Here is a 22,151-nt window from a genome sequence, read left to right on the forward strand (position 1 = left end):
CAGGGGAGAGGCTGTGTTTGTTGACTGGACAAATTTGCCTGTTTGCTAATAGCTCTGACCAGCCACCATTTATTTAGTACTTTCCACATGCCAGGTGTTTTACACACATCATCTCTACTCTTTTCAACAATCCTATGGATGTGATACCTATTTTACAGTGAAAAGACTGAGGCTCAAAGACCGTGAGTAACCCACCTGAGGCCCCACAGCAACTGGTGGCAAAACCGGAATATCAGTCCAGTCTCCACTGACTCGAAAGTTTGTGCTTTTCAAAGAACTAGTTGTGTCTTGTCTTATTGAGGTTGGGTACCAAAGTCTGTGCATAAGTTAAAAGAATATATGGTGTAATTCTAATTTCATTTTGATAAAAACTTTTGGTCGAGTTTCTTTTTAAAGATATATATATAACCAACATATTATAACAGCATTAGACAAAGATTGGAAAACAGTGGAGGAAACCATTAGAATCCCGGCTACCTGATTCTTTACTTCTCTGCTCTTTTCTGCAATCTTCGTATTCTCTAAATGTGCAACTAATACTTAAAAAAAAAAAAAAAAAAGGAAATTGAAGTCCCACTACCTTTTACAGCCATTATCACTTTGTGTTCTTCCCTTCAGCCCAGAGGGGATCTGGGGTCCAGCCAGGAGCATAGGGCACTCAACATGCAGTTGCTGACTGAGTGAGTTGGCCTGCTGGTTAAGAATTCTGCCCAAGCTACAGGCGGAGACCTGGTTAAGTTGTCTGGCTCCTGGTCCCTTCTCTGATCCATCTCCTACCACTTTCCCTTTCCCTCACCGGCTCTGTTCCAGGCATACTGCCTTCCTTGCTATTCCTGGAACACAGCAAGCAAATGCAGACGCAGAGCCTTTGCCCATGCTGTTTCCTCTGCCTAGGATGCCATTCTTTCTGATAGCTATCTTGCTTGCTCCCTCCCTTCCCACAGATCTCCGTTAAGATGTCAGCTTCCCCAGAGAGGCCTTTCCGGACCAGTCCTGTAAAACAGCACCCATTCCCAGCATCCCCATCCCTCTCCATCCTCTTGTGCATGGTTCCGTGTCTTCCTGGTACTTATCTTCAGCCGTCACACCGTAGGTTTTTCTTCTTTGTTTAATGTCTATCCCTTCTTTGGAATGCTTGCTGCCTCAAAGCAGGGCTTTATCTGTTTTGTTCAGTGGAACAGTGCGTGGCATATAGTAGGGGTTCAATGACTAGCTGATGAATGAGTGAGTGAATTTAATAGACTGGGCCAACCCAGCAGGCAGGATGTCGAGGAGCGGTCAGGGAATTGAGATGGACAGAGCCACGCCAGTTCCACAGCAACAAGACTCACGTAGCCCCTACCAGCCTGCAGGCCTGGAGCCGCCCACCTGGCCCTGCCCTGCCCGGGACTGGTGGAGGAGCCAGGTCCCATGGGGAACCACCTGCGGGGCAGAGTTTGGCCTGGAAGACTGAATTGATCTCGCAAACCCTGACACCCAGCAGCACTGAGGGACATGAGTCAGGGCAAGCTGAATGACTAGGAAGAACATCCCAGATGAGCCCAGACTTCCCTTCTATCTAAGGAAGAAAGGCAAACGAGACTCCTTCCATCTCCTCAAGTCCTATCACTTTTATCAAACGAATGGAAGACTTTGATAAATCTCTGTTTTGTCTATAAAATACAAATAGCAAGTTCTTCTACATGGACCGTATTGTTAGAAAACAATCATGAGGACTTCAAAGAAAATAATTACTAATGATGCCCAGTTGTTTCATTCTTTTCATTTCCTGTGTCCTTCCCCCGGTGTTAGCTAATTTTTCCTTATGCTGCCTACTGAAGTTATAATTAACAAAAAGATCTCCCTGGGTTATTTGAATTCCTTTCATCTAACGACCTCAGAGTGCCACAGGTACAGTAATTTGTTAGATATGATTACCACACGCTGTAGACTGAGAAGTAAGCAAGAACCACAAAAGAATCGTAAAAATAGGACAGAGGAAAGAGGGGCTTAGAAACCAGTGGTTCAGCTATACCAGAGTCACTGGTGAAGGCTGTGGTAGTTGGGTTGGCATGTGTTTTGACGGGGCGGGGAGGTGGGGGGGGCGGGCACTAGGAAATAGGGGAAGAATTCTTTTCATTCCAGTCTCCCTGTGAAATCCCATTCCTCAGATGGGAAACTTGACTGCAGGAGCAGCTGAAGAGCTGGGCCTTTGTACCAGGCACTGGGGGAGGGCTGGGGGCCCCCAGTGTTCAGGTGATTAGAGCCTGACCAGTCCTGTGCCCTCTGCTTCCAGGCTGCTTCGTGACCTCACCGGGTGGCTCAGCCAGATCTCCAGGGTGTGGATGTTTATTCTTCCTGATCACTGTGGTCAGAAGGGAGATTTCCCTCCGCGTACTTCTGGCAGCAATTATAGCCCACACAATTCATTTGGCAATTAATCGTGGGCTGCCTTGGGACAAGGCTGCTGTGGCCAGCTCAAGCTGTTACTAAGACAATTCAGTCTGGTGCGTTCATTGTTTGCTTGTGGATATCCTCTGTGCATGGTGGGCAGGGCCACTGCTGGTATTTCTTTTCTATCCAGAGACCCAGACATCATGCTGGGCTTCTGGTAAGATTTCAGCAAAGACTTTTTGAGGCAATAAGAAGCTTGTGCTGTTATAGGAAGATGGAGAGTATCTAAGAGAGAACTGTGAGGAAGAAAATGGTGCCCAGGTGATAACATATGTGAAATAATTTGAAGGGGAGAGAAATCCTGCCAAGTGAGACCCTCTTTTGGGTTTGGCCTAGCATTGGTACCTTCACCAGATGATAACTGTCCCTTGACAGACACTTACTGTGCTCCAGGCACTGTGTCAACCACTTGAAATGCATCCCCACCGTAGTCTCCTGAGAAAGAGATTACTGTGACCATTTTACAGATGAGGTAAACGGAGCCTCGAGGGATTAAGTCACTTATGCAGAATCACAGTGGTGGAACCAAAATCCAAACCTCATCTGACAACAGTGTTCTTAATCACAGCCCTGCTAAATGGTCTCTGCCATCACCGACAGCCTTGTGAGTTGGAGGTTATTGTCCTGTTTTAATGATGAGGAAGCAGGAGCAGGATGTCTGGGCAGTTGGCAAAGGATGGGTCATCTGCATCTCTTCAGCATTCCAATTATATCTAGCCTATACTCAGTCCCAGTTCATAAATTCCATCAATACTGAAATTCTGGAGGATGTTTTCCCAATCTGGTGCATCCTTATGGATGGAGCCCTGGATTCCCCATGCCTGTTGCTCTGCCTCCAGGGCCATCAGGGCTCCTGGTACTCAGTAAGTGCTGGTCAGGAACCTGGGATTCAGCAGGGACTGCTCAGCTGCGCAGACATCCAGCCTGGAGCTCCTGAGATACCTGAGAGCTTTCAGGTATGACGTTGATGGATTCTAAGATAATGTATTCACAAGTTACTTGGCGAAATATTCAAGAGGTATTGACTAAACCCCATTGATGGGGATAGCAGAATAGTTTCTGTGAAAAAACCGCCATTAAACACTTATTTCCAGGGTGAGCATCTGTCAGGCAAACTAACTGAAACTATCTTTTAAAAACTTTTTTTTTTTTTGGTAATATGGTGATGTGCATTTCTAAAACTTTGGTGTTGCTTAAAGTAATTTCTTTTGGAAAGACAACCCTTAAAGCAAATGATATTTTGTTGTTCTTTTTTTTTTTTGCGGTATGCGGCCCTCTCACTGTTGTGGCCTCTCCCGTTGCGGAGCACAGGCTCCGGACGCGCAGGCTCAGCGGCCATGGCTCATGGGCCCAGCCGCTCCGCAGCATGTGGGATCTTCCCGAACCGGGGCACGAACCCGTGTCCCCTGCATCAGCAGGCAGACTCTCAACCACTGCGCCACCAGGGAAGCCCTATTTTGTTGTTCTTGTATCCACCTTATAAAAAATTAAAATGTCATTTATAAATGTAAATTCTGAGAGTTTCAGTATGGCAAATATGGGAGACAGAGCTGGGTCATCAGAGCCAAGGCAGCTGAAATGTTCCCCATCAAGCAGTAACCAGCGTCATAAAAATTTACTTCATGCTGCTTCAAAACAGCACCAAACACTCCCTTCAAGTGAAATCGTTGGTGTTCCGTTTCCAGAGGTAGGGAGGAGACCGAGGAAGCAAGAGCCCATTTGGAGAGGGCCAGGAACATTGGAACACATTTGTCAAAGTCTTTCATGCCTTCTCACTGCGCCCCCTTCCTGCTGGATCTACTGGCCCCACATTCAAGGGGACATCTGCCACTTGCCTGGGCATGTCCTGTCACTCAGGGGTCCTGCCTGGCATTGCCTTCGTGTTGAGTTGGCCTCTTGGTCTACCCATTCTTTCTCTACTAAAGTCCCCAGATTTGGAGATTTGAGAGAGTTGTGACTATGAACATGGCCTTTGGAGCTGGGCAGACCTAGACTGGATGCAGTACTTTACTGTGTCTCGGTTTTCTTGTCTGTGAAATGGGCCTAAGAGCTGCTCTCTTCTAAGGGTTAAATGGGATTCTTATTGCAAAACAGCATTCAGTGAGAGTGGCTAGCACTTTGGGTTCCAGAAACATGGGCACGCAGCTCTTCCTCTCTCCTTACACTGCTGTGGAAATGGATGTATTTGCATCTGCAGGGGTTCATCATTGTATGTGGAAAATAAAGAAAGAGGGATGGCTCCTGGCTTAAAAGAAGCTAGCGTACATTCCTGTCTACCTGGAGCCATCCCTAGTAATCAAGCACACTTGGATTCCTGTGGCCATGAGAGTTGGAAGGGATCGCAGAGGCCACCTAGTCCAAGCTCCTCGTTTTATAAATGGGGAAACCAAGGCCCAAAGATGGCTGCTGGCCTCACCAAAGATCACAGTCTGGTTGGCAGCAAAACCAGGGCTGGAAGCCAAAACCCATGGCCAACTGGCCATCAAACATGGCACCTCTGTAAGTACAGTCTGTTGCAGTGCTTTTACAGCTGCACTTTAAAAATGAGGTCCAGTTGCAAAGGGAGAGCAAAGAGCCTTTCTAATTTACTTAGAGAAGAAGAGGAAAATAATGGGCTTTATAATTGCCAGAATCACACTCCTAACTCTATTTACACGATGGAGGATTGACTGCGTGGGCTGAAAGTGTCAGCACACTTGGCAAGCTTCCATTCTGATGCATTGAAGCCTTTCTCCTTCCAGCTCTGCTAAGAACCTGGGTCAGGCCCCAGGAGACCCCGATGTGAGTGGAAGCCCAGGCTGAACCAACCCCACCCTTAAGTCCTGAAGGAGTCCATGGGAATAGGCAGGAACTTGGAGCCCACTGTCCAAGTGAGGCCACTGGGGCCATCAGGTCATGCTTCTTCCTGGTACCCGGCCTGTTGGCCAAACTCCTGCAGTCCTTTGCATGGTATGAGAATCCCCAGGTGACTGCCTGCTTGAAGCTATGTACCAGGGTCACCCAGAGCTGGCTGTGCCCTGTCCTCACCATCCAGGCTGTCCCCGTCAATGGCAGTCTTCATTTTGTTGGTACCTCAGTTTGCTTTGCCCTGTGCACTTTGGAGATGTGAGCTGTGAGCCCCTCCATGGAAGAACCCAGTGCCACCCTGGAACTGGGCCTGTGGTTCCAGCCCTGTCCACCCTAGCCCAGCATGTATCGCCCTCTCTGGCTGGCTGCTGACTAAGCAATGGAGCACACAGGTGGGAGGGATCAGATTTCTCTTAAAGCCAAACTCCTGTGGAAATCTAATGAGTGAAGCTCAGAGATTTCCCACACTGCCCAATTGCGACTCGCTTTTCAGTGACAGTAATGGAAAGGAAACACATTTGGCTTCCCATAGGCAGACAGTCTCACAATGTCCCATGCTCCACCAGGGCCCAACCATCTCACTGTCACAGAGACTGATACCTGCAGTCCCCTACAGTCCCCTGAGCAGGCATCTCCCAGAGGGGACCCATTAGGGTTCTGAACTGACCCCTGTGGCTTACACCTTTCTTAAATCCAGTTCACTTTAGTCTCTTGTTCATCAGTGATCTGGCATCTTGTTTTAAGCCTCAAAATGGCAGATCACTTTTATCTTGTAGGCTAGCTTGGATTGGCTGGAAGTCATTACCTGAGTGCTGTGTTCAGAAGGATTCTGAGGCTGAATCTTGGCTCAAGGGGGAAATATTGTGATGGACTAACAGTAGCTGCCAGGGTATGAAGGAATACAGATAGTGAATATCTGGTTTTGTCTGCCTGTTTCTTCAGGAAAGGACCTCCCTTTCTCTGGGGTATCTGCTGCTCCCTAAATCCGTATGGTTTTGGTGGTGCTACCAGTTAGAGTACCTGGACCCTGGTTTCAGTGATGAACATGTGACCCAGGCCTAGCCAATCATAGTGCCCCAGCCACCTAACCCTAATGATTTGCCCAGGGAGCATGTGACCCAAGCCAGCCAATCAGAGACCGTCCTTGGGATTTGATACATGAAGCTGGAGGAGAGAAGGCATCTCTTTCCTCTGGCATGTCTGGCTGGAATGAAGGAATACTGGAGTTGTCTGCAGCTCTGCCCACTCCTTCCTCCACCCCCTGCCCATTTCTCCTCTCCCTGCACACAGAAAGCCTGTTTACGGTAGGAAGGAATAACCAATAGCAGTTTCTGAGAGATGCCGGAAGGCTTGTTGTTATCATTTGTGACCCTTGATCTAGCAGGACTTGAAGCCTGCACTGCCCCTGTTCTGACCAGATTGTGAGCTTAAAAGCACAGTTGTGAAAATGGAAGCAGGCTAGAGTTGCGTGTCTGACACATGCAACCAAATACATGCAGCAGCTATCTGTCAGCCCTCTTGTTATCACTCAAAACACCCTCAGCTTTAGCACTGCTTTAATCTTACTGGGAAGCCCCTCTACTCCCTTTTCTCACAGCCCCCAGAATGCCAGCTGTACTCTTTGAACCCCTCTAATTCTCTCAAAGAAAGAAGACACTTTTTTCTCTCCTTGATCATATTCATAAATGAGCACCACTCCCTCCCCTGCTCAATCTCAGGGGAAATTTCTGTTCTCTATATAATTAGCATTTGAACCGAATCACTCAACATTTGTGAATCTGTGTTCCAAGGTCATAATCGTGAATAAAGAGAAAGTTTGTAGCTCCAAGACATTTATCATGTTGTTTATGATGGTGAAAAATTGGAAACCAACAAAATGCCCCCCAGTAAGGGGATGACTAGGAAATAGAGAAATGTTCTCCTTATGAAAGAGTACGCAGCCATGACAATTCTCTTTACAGAGAGTTTTCTGCTGAGTGTGGCATTGAGACCATCATGCAGACTTTAGCTCCTCTCATGGTGTCCAGAGTGTAGAACCCCCAGAACTTTGGTTATTTGCATAACCTTCACCGATGCTTTGTGCAGTTTAGGGAGAGGGCACATTGCATAAGGCTTGTGATTCCACCGACAATATCTTGAGATACTCCCTGTTATGGGGGTCTCACTCTCTCTTCCTTTTTCCCACATAGCACCCAGCCTCACTGTCTTCACTCTCCTCTCCCCTAGATTTCCTCAGGGGACCTCAGAAGTCCTTCCCTTCTATTGTAAAGAGCAATCCAGTTCTTCCCTGGATCCTACCTCCCAATCTATCCTGGGACTCCCCTGACCTGAGCCATGCAGGGAACCAGACCCTTCCTTCTTACAAGACCATGGAGCCCTGGATTTTGCCACTGGAGCATGTTCTGGAGCTTCCCGATCTCCACCAAAATTGGCTTTCCAGACCTTAACTGCTCCTGAATCCCCTGGAGGGCCCACCCTAGTGGTTCTGATGCAGCAATGCAGGGTGGGGCCTGAGAATCTGCATCTCTAACAAGACCCCTGATGGTTTCCAGGTGATGCTGAGGCTGCTGGTCTGGGGACACACTTTGAGAACCACTGACTTGGAGCATTTCTCTTGAACACATAGAATACTCTCCCTAAGAGGAATTTTGTGAACAGTGTTTGCTCCATCTTGTCACATATTATTATAGTACTATTCCTGGAGATAGAAAACGTTACATAAAAATGTTTATGCCAGGGGCATCTGCTTCCCAGTTTCTCCAGAGAAGGGGATCCCAGACTGCCCATCATCTGGATTTGCTTAACTAAAGAGATCCAGATCTTTCCATGGTTTGGAAAGATGATTTCCAGCAACTAACCAGGGCAGCTTCCATGGTATCCAGGCCAGAGAAGGTGCCAGGATGGGGAACAGTTTTGGGAGCAGGGCTGGGCCAGCAGAGGTTGGAGTCCGGCCCCAGAAGCCAGGTCAGGGACCAGTCAACTCACTGGCAGCTCTACTCAATCATCACTGTACCAAGCGCATGTCAGAGATGACCAGGGACACAGCTCTCTGCTGGTGGAGGAAGGGGAGCCAGGCCAAGTCAGCACGTGAAAATATGAAGTCACCCCAGACTCATGGTGGGCACTGACGGAAAAGCCACGGGAGGTGGGGAAGCCCCAGGGCACCTGGTTCTAGTCCTGCCCTGGTGTTGGCTGGTGAGCCTTCCATCTTGAGCACATCGCGTCACCTTTTTCAGTTCCAGTGTCTCATTGGTAAAACGAGGGGCCTGCACCAGATGATGTCCTTGGCTCCTTTAGATTCCACGGTCAAATGTGTCCTCAGGGCTGGCACTTCTCCTCTTCATTGGGACTGTCTTCCTTTTGTGGGGTAAGGGGGATAAAGGGCCAGCTCGGGTGTTGCGAGAACTTGGGCCGGTTAGCACGCCTTGATGCGTGTGACAGCCTCTTTGGTTATGAGGGGTCGTCAGGCGGTGAGAGATCCAACACGCTGTCTCAGTCCCTGGGGTGCTCCTTTTACTCTGACAAGTGGAAGCAGGATGTTGGGGAGCACAGGTGTGGAGATGGGTCGCATACTGGGCTTCCAGATGTGGGGAGTGCCCAGCACAGCTGGACCACATTTGGTCCCCACTGGCTGCTGGGATCTGAAGGACAGGAGGAAAAGCATCGATAGCTCTTGCAGGGCCTCTCTGGACAGCAGCCCTGATGGCTTAAAATGGATGTGGATTGTGAAGGGAAGGGAGGCACTCCACTGGGGCAGGGGCACCGAGGACAGTATTGTCGTCTGAGTGCAGGAGTGTGGCTCCTCCCTGCAGCCAGCCGTGGGATGTGGCATTGCCCACTAGGGTACTGCTGGGGATTTGCCGGGCATTTATATAGTTTCCCCAGGTTCTATAGTCAGACTGTTCCCAGGACTCGGAGAGCTCTCATCTGCCAGCAGGAGCTCCTGGTGGCCTTGCCAGCCTCAGGCAGGGCCCTTCTCTGGCCCGATGGGGCTTCCCCTGTAACTTTGGGACAGACCTAGGCTCTGGGTGTTTCCCCTGCTTTCTCCCTTCCCGTGTCCCTCTTTCCAGGTGCCTGGGGATTCTCTTAGCCGACAGCCAGCTGAGCACTTCACACTTCATTGAAAAGTCACCACAATAATTACCAGATCATTAACAAGGGATTTTGAAAAGGCACTTAAGCATCTCTCCCATAATTGCAAAGACAGGTGTAACAGTCTATCTGGGCAGAGAAGAATGGTTTAAAGGGATGTTGGGGACTGAGTGTAAAAATAATTAAAGTGGGCTGAGCAGCGGCAGGAGTGGGTAACCTTCTTATCTGAGCATGGTAACAACCCAGGCAGCAGTGAGGAGGCCTCACAGTTTTAGACAAAACACAAAACGTACAGACTTTGTTTCTCCTCTTACACTTTAATAAGGAATTTGACATAAATCCTAGGTCTTCCTTAGAACGCCTGGTACCTGTTTCGACAAGGTTCGTGTACAAGAAACATAACCTATCCTGCACCACGGGCTTCATTATTAATTTTATTCATTACAGTTAATGAAAAATCAAATGTCCAAATGGCTGGGGACGAGGTGGGCAGATAAGCTCTCCTTATATCAAAAGTCCCACAGGAAGGAAGATAAATGGTTATGTCTCAAATAGGTGGACGATTAGGTATGCCTGCTTAAGCTACCCCCTTTACTGAAACTTTAGATCAAGTTGTTGCCTCCTGACAAATCTGCATACTGTTTGGATGGAGATACAACCCTTCCCTACCTGGGAACCTTGTTTCCAGAGATCCTTGCCCAATTGCAAGTGATACCCGGGTGGCAACAGACTCAAGTACAGATCATCACCTTTCTTTGATGGTCCAAGTCAGTGGGTTTCAGCCCTGGCTGCATATCAAAATCCTAGTAACACAGGTGTTGGGACTCACACAAGACATGTGGAATCAAAATCCCTGGGGCTGAAAACCTGGCATCCATATTTTTAAACACCTCTCAAGGTGATTGTTTTGTAATTTTTAGAGTACTGGTATTTGGGAACTAACCACAGGAACTGAAAATACTTTTTGTGAGGTTTTTTTTTCTCCTTTTCATATTCAAAGCTACTTTAGAGCACAGCTGCTTTAAAATGTCACCTGAGGGTCTTCAGCCTCCTTGAGAGGGCTGATTTGCATGAAGTATTTTCTAGATGCCAGGCAGAAAATGTAAGCTAAGCATAGGAGTGTTTGGGCTCGTGGTGACCATCTTTAGCATCAGGGAAGCATCTGTCTGGCACCTTGCAGGCTGGCGAGGCAAAGTGTGAAGTTCATGGTATTTCTTATTCGGAGAATAGCAAACTCTACCTAGGACATCATGCTATCTGGGTATGACTTGCTAAAATGCAACTGTGTCCGTCTGTGCATGAGATCATGCGTGCTGTGTGGGCCTAAATGTGCAGGTCCAAACTCCATGCCCTGTCCCAGATTCTCTGCCTGACTCTTGGACAGTGATCATGAAGCCTGAGACAACCGTGGTAGGAAAGGGAGGTCCTGGGTGGTCCCAGAGGGAATGAGGGTGATGGAAGATGCTGGGTAGACCTGGGGGGACAAGTAGATGGGAGGGGCTGGCTGTCTCCAGAAGGGATGGATGAGAGTGATGGGTGGGGTGCCGTGCTTAGGAGGAAGGTGTCACCAGCTAGATCGGAATCCACGGTTTGGGAGACCCGCTGTAACTAACAGATCAGTCTGCCCCTCCCCAAATCCTTAAATGTGCAGGCATCAACTTGTCATTTTGGATTTTATTAAGTTTTATTAAAATCACCTTGGAAATCTGCCCTATTTATCATAGACACCCTGATGTCTCTGAAACATCTCTGGGCATTGGGGTATTCACATTTCTCCTGCTCACCTCTGGCCCCGATTCCTGTTGGATTCCCAGTCTCTATTATGTGCTCTTGTTTTCCCCGTAGGATATCACCCCACCTCCCTCAGCCCTGATCTCTTCTTACCCTCAAAGTCCCACCAGCTCAAAGCTTTGGGAGGACCGACTTCCAGGCCCAGATCAGCAGAGTCCAGCCACATCACAAGGATACCCTTGCCCTTAGCCTGGTCGGGACCCTTTACACTCATGCTGCTCCTCGTGTTATAAAAGCAAAGCATCCCATTCCTGGCCCATTGCCCCTCTCATCTAGCATCTCCTCACCCCTTAGAGACCTCTGACACCCCACTTACCAGGCCAACGCTGCCAGCTGGGAAGGAAGAGTAGAAAGATAGATTGAGGGAGGCAGAGGGAATGACCCTCCTGTATATCTTAATTTCAGCATTAAAATCGAATAGCCAGAGATCCGATTCTGTAGACAGAAGCCAGTTACACACAAATTTTGGCAAATCATATGCAAATAACACATGTGTCTACCCTGGATTACATCTGCTTAGATGTGTTTTTCAGGAGCAGACAAGGAGAGATCACGGGGAAAGAGTGTTCGGGATGTGGGGGCAAAGAAGCAAGAGAGGGAATGATGGATTCTTAAAGCCAACCACATGCCAGGAAATTTTACTTATGTCATTTGCTCAGCTAGCCCTTCTTAAGTGGCTGTTGTGCGCTTTGTATATTGGCCACGTTTCTCCCTATCATTTAAAAGTGGCTGCCATTGCCCCAAACACCATGTCATCACACAGTGAGGGCCAGAAACAGAAAAAGAAAGGGGAAAGATATCCTCACGCCTTTCTCTCTTTCATTTTTCAGAGAAGACAATTGCTTCTCAAAGCTACCCAATAATCTTCCCAAGGCCACAGAGCTGGGAATATAGTGGAGCAGTGATTTCAGTGTGGACAGTCTGACTCTAGATGGTCCAACAGAAACATAATGCAAGCCACATATGCAATTTTAATCTTTTAGTAGCTACATTTAAAAAGTAAAAAGTAGGTGAAATTAATATATTTTATTTAACCCAATGTATCCGGAAGATTATTTCAACATGTCAACAGAAAAATTACTAGATATATTTTACATTTTTTATACTAAGTCTTTGAAATCTAATATATCTTTTATACTTAGAGTACATCTCAATTCAGTCATCATATTTTCACTGGAAATACTTGATCTGTATTTTATATTTTATAAAATTTATATATAGATACACATACTCAAGTTGTTCCAGATAGACTTAAAGTTTCCCAGTTATTGAATCAAGTAGTGGTTTTTGCATTCACATTTAAATTAATTAAAGTTAAATAAAATTTAAAATTTGGTTGCTCAGTGTTTCTAGCCACAGTTCAAGTGCTCAGAAGCCACATGTGCGGTGGCTACTGTATCGAATAGCATCGTCTAGAGTCAGCACACTTAAGCTCATTTTGATCAAATTCCCTGTACCCAGGTACATAGTGATGTGTTAGTAAGTGTCCACCTATATTTAAGTGATGCACAAACTCTCCAGCTAGAAGACTGGAGACCTGCCTTGTGTTCTTGCCCTGGTTCCAATCAGCTGTGTGACCTCAGGTGAGTTACTCTATTTCTCTGGCCTTTGTTTACTCATTTGTTAATGAGGTGGTATGTCTCAAATGTCTCTTCGAGCTCTCAAATTACCTATTTTTTCTCTTTTCTAAAAGAGAAAGGAATGAGGTCATTATTAAAGCCATGGGCACCAGGGTACGCACGTACACACACACACACACACACACACACACACACACACACACACACACACACACACACACACACACACACACACACACACACACACACACACACACACACGTTCTCCTCAAAGTAATATATACAATCCGTGTTGGCAGTCTCCAGTATCTGCTGAAATGCTGTGGGCAAGCATGGCTCCCAGGGTGTTCTCTTCCTCCCCTCCAGCACTGAGGGACTTTCTCCAGAATGCCCATGATAAAGAAACATTGAGGCATTGTCTGGCCTCCAAATTCCAGGAAATATTGCTAGTTTGTTCCCTTTTATACACTGCCTTTTAAGGAAGAAAAATCCTATACATGGAAGGAATTCTGCGTTGGTTTCTACAATGATTTTGAGTCACTGGCTTCCTGGAACAGGCTGTGTTCTTTTTTTTTTTTTTTTTTTTTTTTTTGCAGTACGCGGGCCTCCTCTCACTGTTGTGGCCTCTCCCGTTGCGGAGCACAGGCTCCAGACACGGAGGCTCAGCGGCCATGGCTCACGGGCCTAGCCACTCCGTGGCATGTGGGATCTTCCTGGACTGGGGCACGAACCTGCGTCCCCTGCACTGGCAGGCGGACTCTCAACCACTGTGCCACCAGGGAAGCCCAGCTGTGTTCTTTTAATATATCTAAAAGAAAGGGCCTTGGCTCTCCCATACTCCCCTTTGTTACAGTTTGTATTGTGTGCACCTGACTTGTTAGTCAGAATGGGCCTTTGGGTTTATTGGTTTTTATAAAAGCTTTTATAAAAGTTTTTTATAAAAGATCAACTATATTTTAGGTACAGAGCCATGAAAGGATGGTCAGGGGATTCGAGTCAAACCAGAGAGTAACTACTGAGTCTGAAGGCCCAGCAATCCACATAATAATTGGATTTGACCAGAACTTGCCTTCCAAATGGAGGACATGGATGTGCCAGGGGCATAAAAACTTAACGGCCGTGTAGGAAGGTCTCAGTTCTGAAAAATAATTGCCCCAGACTGGTGACATTTTACTACTTAGAGTCTCATTTCTTTGGGTCTTGTAAGGTGGGCAAAGTGGAACTAGCCTCCTCACCCCAAAATGAGAGATTGTAGTCTGGGTTTGAATTTGGGAGAAGAGAATAATAAGAAACTGAATGAGAGAAGAGGGCAGGAGGGGGCAGGAGGAACTAAAACGACACTAAAGGAAGATGCTAAAAGTTGTCAGCCATTTTATGTGACGCTAATGCCATACTGGAATTTATACAGACCAGCAAAGACATAAAAAATCTGTCACCAGTTTATTCTCTGCTTAAAGAAAGACAGGCTAAAAAGAATCAGGAGTGTGGGGTTTAGTTTCTTCATTTCTTTAACCAGCGTGAGAATCAGAAGGAAGTTTATAACTCACTTATTTGTTCATCTTTTCATCCATTCATTGTGGTAGGTAACTTTGAAAGATGGTCACCATCAATTCTTGCCACTCCGTTCATCATGTCCTTCCATTAAGAGCTGAGTTTGTTTTCCCCTCCAGGTGATTCTGGGCTGGCCTGTGACTTGCTCTGACCAGTGGAATGTGCTGGAAGTGATGCTATGCCCTTGGGAGGCTGCGCTGTGCCGTAAAGGAGCTCAGGCTAGATTACTGGCTGATGAGAGGCCACGCAGAGAGGGAGAGGCCAGGAGGAGGAACCTGAGGTGCCAGAGGTGAAGGAAGCCTTCCCACCCAGCCCACCTACTGTTGGAATGCAGGTAAGTGACCTCAGTCAATGCCAGATGGACCGGAAAAACGGCCCAGCTTTGAACACTGCCCAAATTCAGCACCAACAGAGTCATGAAATTGTTGTGGTTTTAAGCCACTATGTTTTGGGATAGTTTGTCATCCAGCCATAGATAACTGAATATATATGTTTTTGGCAGCTGTATTTAAGGGGTTCCTTTTTTTTAGTTTTCCAAAAGAGATTTTTGATCATAAATATGAGTTGAAATTTGTTAAATGACTTTTTCTGCCTCTGTTAAAATGGTCATGTGGTTACTTTTCTCCTTTAGTCCATTAATCTTTAATCTGCTCTGCATTTTTGGTTGTTTTTTAGCAGAGGTATTGCACATCATCTTTCATTAAATTTATCCTAAATATTGTATGTTTTTTGATGCTATTGTAAGTGGTACCTTAAAAAATTTTATATTCTAAGTGTTTGTGACAGTATAAAAATAACACTGATTTTTCTATATATTAACATTGTATTCTGTGACTTTGCTAAACTCATCTATTAGTTTTAGTAATTTTTAAAAAGATTCCTTAGGATTTTCTATATACACAATCATATTGTCTACAAATAGAGATGGTTTCACTTCTTCCTGTCCCATATTTCTACTTCTTATTTATTTTTCTTGCTTTATTGAACTTGCTATGACCTCTAGGACTATGGTGAATAGAAGTGTTAAGAGTGAACATCCTTGCCTTATTCCTATTCTTAGGGGGAAAGCACTCACTCTTTCATATCTAAGTATGATGTTATCTTTAGGTTTTATATAGATGTTTTTTATCAGGTTGAGAAAGTTGTCTTCTGTTAATAATTTGCTGAAAATTTTTATTATGAATGGATGTTGAATTTTGTTAAACACTTTTTCTTCGTAAATTAAATGATCACATTTACTGTCCTTTATTCTGATTTTTTAATGGATTGAACTACAGTGTGGTTTGCAGCCCCTCACATGGTCCCCAGTAATCCCCTTCTCCTGGTATTCATGCTTTTGTGTAATTTCCTCTACTTGAGAATGACCTGGACTTAGTGACTCACTTACAATGAATGTAATACAGCAGAAGTAGTGGCTTGTCACTCTTGAAATTAGGTTATAAAAAGACTGTGGCTTCCATCATGGGTGACTTCCCTCACTCACTTGCTCCGAGGAAAGCCAGCTGCCATGTTGTGAGCCACCCTCTGGAGAGAGAGGTCCACATGGCATGGAACAGAGGGAAGCCTCTGGCCATTAGCCAGAGAAGAACTGAGGGCTTCAGTCCCAACAGCCCATAAGGAACTGAATCTTGCCAAGAACCACATGAGTCATCATGAAGCAGATCCGCCCTCAGTCAGGTCTTCAGATGAGATGACTATCCAGGCTGACCCCTTGACTACAGCCTCATGAGAGACCCTGTACCTGAAAACCCAGTTAAATAGCACCAGGATTCCTCACCCACAGAAACAGTGAGATAATAAATGTTCATTGCTTTAGGATGCTGCATTTTGGGAGTGATTTCTTTATGCAGCAATAGATAGCTAATATATACATTGATTACTTTTTGAAGGTAAAATAAGTCTTGCATTCTTGGAATAAACCTCACTTCGTCATGAAACGTTATCCTCTTAAACACTGTTAAATTTGATTTACTAATTTTATTTTATTTATTTATTTTTTTGCTGTACGTGAGCCTCTCACTGTTGTGGCCTCTCCCGTTGCAGAGCACAGGCTCCGGATGCGCAGGCTCAGTGGCCATGGCTCACGGGCCCAGCTGCTCCGTGGCATGTGGAATCCTCCCAGACCGGGGCACGAACCCGTATCCCCTGCATTGGCAGGCAGACTCTCAACCACTGCGCCACCAGGGAAGCCCGATTTACTAATATTTTTGTGTCTAGGTTAAGGATTTTTGTGTCTAGGTTCATAAGGGATATTGGTCTGTATTTCTTTTGTAATGTGTTTGTCAGGTTTTGATATTAGAGATAAGCTAGCCTCATAAAATGAAATCCCTCCTCCTCTATTTTTTGAAAGAGGTTATATGATGTTCATATTGTTTCTTACTTAAATTTTTGATAGAATTCACCAGTGAGCCTGGAGTGTTCTTGTAATGAACTTTTTTTTTCTTAATTATAAATTCAGTTGTCTTACAGATATAGGACTATTCAGATTTTGTTTCTTCTTAGGTCACTTTTTCCCCTTCTCCAGCTTTAAATATTAAAAGAAAAAATATACGGGTTGATTATCAAAAGAAAGGCAATTATGTTGTAACAAGAACTCCTAAGGCTGCTTTGCGTAGCAGGATTGTACAACATAAAAGGAACATGTTGCCTGGAAATGTATTGATGATGGGAAAAGACAGCATGGATGAGAGTTATGTTGGAGCAGAAGAGTGAAAAAGTATTAGGAGTTTTAGGTGTTAGCGAGTAGAGAGCAGGAGACTTTAATAAGTTGCTATGGCCTAAATCAGATTCCCTGATATCTCTGAAAGAAACATGCCTTAAGATTAAAATTCTTGTCTGCACCAAGCTTAAGAGTAACACCCGTTTGGGACAACAATATGGATGCTTGGAACACACAAGAGGAGGGATATTCAAACCTTTGTAAGCATCACTTTTCCATTGCTCTGATGTCACTGAACTTCATTAAAATAATGTGTACTTTGTTACCATTGCTTCATAACAAATTATGCCAAAACTCTGTGGCATACAACAACCATTTATTATTATGCTCGTGGATTCTTTGGGTCAGGAATTTGAACAAGACATAGTAGGAACAGGAGTTGTCTCTGCTCCGTGCTGTCTTAAAGTCCCAGCTCTCTCCAGCTCTCTTTTTTTCTCTACCCACTATGCCTTCCAGGCCCAGTCATCTGAAAGTCTTTTACTTTCCTTAACACACTCTGCATTTTCTCTTACTGAGGTCCTTTCTCCATACATGCTCTTCCCAGTACAGAATGCTCTTCTCATATCTCCTTGTCCAATTAATTCCCAGTCTCCTTTGGGGACCACTTAGATGCTACCTCCTGTGACCCTCTGCACCTGCTTCAAGTGCCCTTCCTCCAGGCTCCCATAATCCTCTGTACTTCCCCATTGTAAAGCTCATCACACATTATTTATTTCCTGATTCTAATGTCCAACTCCTCAACCAGGATGCTAGCTCCATGAAGCCAGAGACAGCCTCTATGCTGTTCAAGTGCTTTCCCTAGCATGTGGCACAAGGCTGGATATTTACTTGTTGACTGCATTAATGGGCAAGGCAGGCATTGTTGTTCCCATTCACAGAAGTGAAAACATGGTGGGGGAGAGTAAGAACCAGGCCCAGTCATGGTCAGTTCATGACATAGCTGAGTCTAAGTGCAGGTCACACCACCATCCAACACTCTCGTGCAGCCTGGAAACAGAAAATTTGCAACAAGCCCCCGCAGCGGTGGTCCTTGATACTCTACCAGCTGTGTCCACTGTCTTTCCAGCCTGGACATGCCAGGCAGCTGGGTCCATGGAGGGAAAAGTCCTGGTTATTAACTTATTTTTATTCATTTGCTTGTGAACCACCCAGTGAGAGATGGTGCTTTTGACTTGTCTTGGTAAGACACAGCCAGAGAGATGCACGTTCTATTCCCATGATTAAGACTTCTCCACAACTAAAATATTGATCTTAATTAAGAAATAATGCAGGGCTTCCCTGGTGGCCCAGTGGTTAAGAATCCACCTGCTAGTGCAGGGGACACGGGTTCGAGCCCTGCCCGGGAAGATCCCACATGCTGCAGAGCAACTAAGCCTGTGTGCCACAACTACTGAGCCTGCGCTCTAGAGCCCGTGAGCCACAACTAGTGAAGCCCGCATGCCTAGAGCCTGTGCTCCGCAACAAGAGAAGCCACGACAATGAGAAGCCCATGCACCACAATGAAGAGTAGCCCCCACTCATCGCAACTAGAGAAAGCCCGCGTGCAGCAATGAAGACCCAACACAGCCAAAAAAAATAAAAACAAACAAATAAATTAATTTTTAAAAAAGAGAAATAGTGCATAAGGAGGATGCTGGGAACAGTGGCCATAGGCTATGGAGACAAGAGGCTTTTGTGAGAAGAGGAGAAGATGGAAGTTCCATCCGCTCTCATTGCCAGCGTTTTTCTTTCCCACTTAGAATAGTGACAAATAGTTTTCTTTTTTCCATTTGGGAGAAAAGTACCCGGAAAGTACTTAACTCAGGGAAAAACAAGCCCCAAAGCCAGACAACTGGATCACCCTGTCTCTTAACAGCTGCTACTAATGGGTGTAGAATCAATACCATCGAACCCCCAGACTTCCCAGAGCAGACACTTCCAAATGCCCAGCTCGGAGCAGGAGGAACTAAGAGGTGAGGCAGGGCTGGACCAGCCAGAGCTGGGCCCATGAGATGGTAACCAAACAACAGGCCCACACTCTGAACCAGGGCAACCAAGGGCATGTGGCTGGATGGCAAGCAGAATTCAGGACTGCGGCATCTCAAGGCAGGGTGAGAGAGGTCCCAAGGCAGAGAGCTCAGGAGCTAGATAAACAGGAGGAAAGAGCACCTGGTTACCAGAGGTAAGAAAGCCAGACAGTCATGGGAATTTCTGCATTCTGTGGCAATGACAACAACGAAATAACCTTGATACAGAAGCCAGACCCCAGCCCACAGAGGAGCTTCCCATACACTTCCTTTTAAGGATGAAACCATTTTAATACTCAATAAATAACACACAGGAACACTTTAAAAAAGAGCTATACAAGTGTCCGCTAAGCATATGTAAAAGGTCTCCAATGTTTTAGTCATCAGGGAAATAACAACTGAAACCACGGTGAAAAACCATTTCACGCCACTAGGATGGCCAACCTCAGAATGACACCACCTCTTGGTGAGGATGTGGAACAACTGCCTGTAGGAATGCAAAATAGTATAACCACTTCGGAAACTTGTTTGACAAGTTCTTGTAAAGTTAAACAAATATACATCTACCCTTTGACTCCGTAGTTTCATTCTTACTATTCTTACCCAAGAAAATGAAAACACATGTCCTCAAAACGATTTGTATATGAACGTTCGTAAGCAACTTTATTTATAAATAGCCTCAAACTGAAAACAACCCAAATGCCCATCAGATTGAGAATGATGAAAATGATCATTCCAGGATGATGAAAATGTTCCATATCTTGCTTGTGGTGGTGGTTCCAAGGATGTAGGCAGTTGTCAAAACCTATCAAGCTGAACACCTAAGATCATTGCACCTTGCTGTGTGCTAATTATATCTCAGTTTTTAAAAGAAAAGCCATAGGCAAATTGAAATCTTTAGGTCTAGAATGACAAACACAAAGCTCATATGCTGTTGCTTCTGATTCTTCTCCCATGGCAGACATGATTAATTGATTTCAGCATTCTGTGCCCTTGAACTTCAGTGGGGCTTCAGAATACATCACAGTGTAGCTCTTCAAGCAGCCAGTATTAGTCCACCAATCTGTTAGAGGTCAAAGCCAGTGCAACTCATTCTTGCTACTGTGATCTCAACTTGTTTCTCTAGATTGGTGAGGCCTGGGGAAATTCAAGTTTTCTATGAAAATGATCCATTTCAGAAAAGTTTTAAAGTAACTCAAAATCCCACTCTCCTATTACCATCACTAATACCATTGAAGTTATTTCCTTGTATTATGTTGTCCTAGGTAGGCTTATTTAACATACAAATGCAGGTCCTGTTTCTCACTATTCTAAGAATTTTTCTAGGATACTAATAGTTGTCATAACTTCTTTTTATTTTTTAAATGGTGGCATAATTCTCTGAGCAGCTGCACTATCATTTACTGACCCTGCCCCTATGGTGCTCTGTTTTCACTCATTCCAGAAATATAGTTTTGTTGGGTTTATAAATCTAGTTGACAGTTATTTCTATCAGCACTTTGAAGGCTTGATTCCACTATCTTCTGGCTTCTATATTTGAGAAGTCAGATATTGATTTTTATATTTTTATAGATAATCTATCTTTTCTTTCAGGCTTCTTTTAAGATCTTGTCTTTGTCTTTGGCATTCTGTCTTTTCACTATGATGTCTGGATATGGCCTTTTTAATTGTTTATCCCGTTTAGGATTTTTGGGGAACTTTCTAAATATGAGAATTCACAGCTTCACCAAATTCTGCAAAAATTCTCAGCTACTATTTCTTTGACTATTGCCTCTTCCCCCATTCTCTCCGTTATCTGCTTTTCTAACCCTGATTGAATGTATGTTGAAATTTCTCACTCCATCTTGTCATTTTCTAAACCAAAGTTTTCCATATTTCTGCCTCTCTGAGCTGCATTCTGTGTAATTTCTTCAGATTTATATTTGAGTTCACTGTTTCTTTTTTCAGCTCTTTTTTGCTTTTCAACTCATAGATATTTTAATTTTTATTATAGCCTTCATTTCTAGAAGAAGTCTTTTTGGTTCTTTTGTAGTACATTTGCTGCTCATTTGTATAGTTTTTTCTTTTAAATTCTCTGTTATTTACATAATCATATTAAAATAATATTTTCAATTTGATAATTCTAATCTTTGTGAGTAACCTTTTTTCCTTGCTGTCTCTTACTCATCACAGTGGCTTGTTTATTGCGGCATTTTCTGGTTTTATATTGTGAGCTCATATATGATGGAACTTTGCCTGCAGGAGTTTTATGAGGCCTGGGTTGAAGGTACATGCTTGCCTCTGTCAGGAGTTTTAGGCACTAAAGACCTGGGTCCCTCTAAATTAAATTCTTGCCTTGGGATTTTTTGGTATATTTCAGTGTATGAATCTATATGAGTGTTGGCCAGTGGCCTTGAAATCTCAGGGGAAGCTTTTTTTCTCCTCCAACAGAATTGGTCCTAAGTCACTGTTTCTTGTAATCAGCCTCTGATAGGCAGTATTTCTTCTACTTCACCCCTTTTCTCAGGGTGTAACCCCCTCTGAGTCCTGGATTGATGCCAGGTTTTGCTGCTCTGTGTCTGTATCACTACTCACATCTAAGGCTTGTTCTCCTTTCTCATCCACCCCTCACCCCAGTTAGCTTCTATGTGAGGAAATTCTCGGTCTCTTTTCTCTAAAGATGACCTCAGGCTGGGAAGTGCTTTTTGATTTTTATTTACCTTCAAGGGCTGGTATTCCTGCCGATTTTCTAAATCACAGATGATTCCCTTACTTTACTTTCTTGCAGACTATTTCATTGCTATAAAGGAGATTGTGTGTGTGTGTATCATGTTAAGATATTTTGTTGCTAGAAGATCTCAGGATGCTCAAATTATTTGCTACTCTTCTTCAATCATTCTGTTCTCCTTACATTGACTTATCATTGTTCATAATACCTATTCTCTTCTTTCTAATTGCATTAATATCTTTGTATTTTTCCTTTGCATTGTCATGATTATAAGTTCTTTTATGATAGCAATTTGATTTTGAGCCTTTTATTTCTTACTGTTTGTGAATTTTTAAAAAAATTATTATTTTATTTTTGATTGCGTTGGGTCTTCATTGCTATGCACAGGCTTTCTCTAGTTGCGGTGTGCGGGTTTCTCATTGCAG

General features: G+C 44.7%; 1 protein-coding gene across 9 annotated transcripts in view; it reads left to right on the forward strand.

Moving 5' to 3' along the window:
* The window catches only part of LARS2 (leucyl-tRNA synthetase 2, mitochondrial), a 282,370-nt gene that overhangs the window by 1,905 nt on the left and 258,314 nt on the right, over window positions 1–22,151 (forward strand). For all 9 annotated transcript variants that reach the window (XR_010946973.1, XR_010946974.1, XM_067754091.1 and 6 more), the window contains exon 2: window positions 14,414–14,628. The gene's annotated coding sequence lies outside the window, so the exon portion shown is untranslated. The remainder of the gene's footprint in view (window positions 1–14,413; window positions 14,629–22,151) is intronic.

This window comes from Pseudorca crassidens, chromosome 10, assembly GCF_039906515.1.
Source record: "Pseudorca crassidens isolate mPseCra1 chromosome 10, mPseCra1.hap1, whole genome shotgun sequence".
NCBI classification, from domain to species: domain Eukaryota; kingdom Metazoa; phylum Chordata; class Mammalia; order Artiodactyla; family Delphinidae; genus Pseudorca; species Pseudorca crassidens.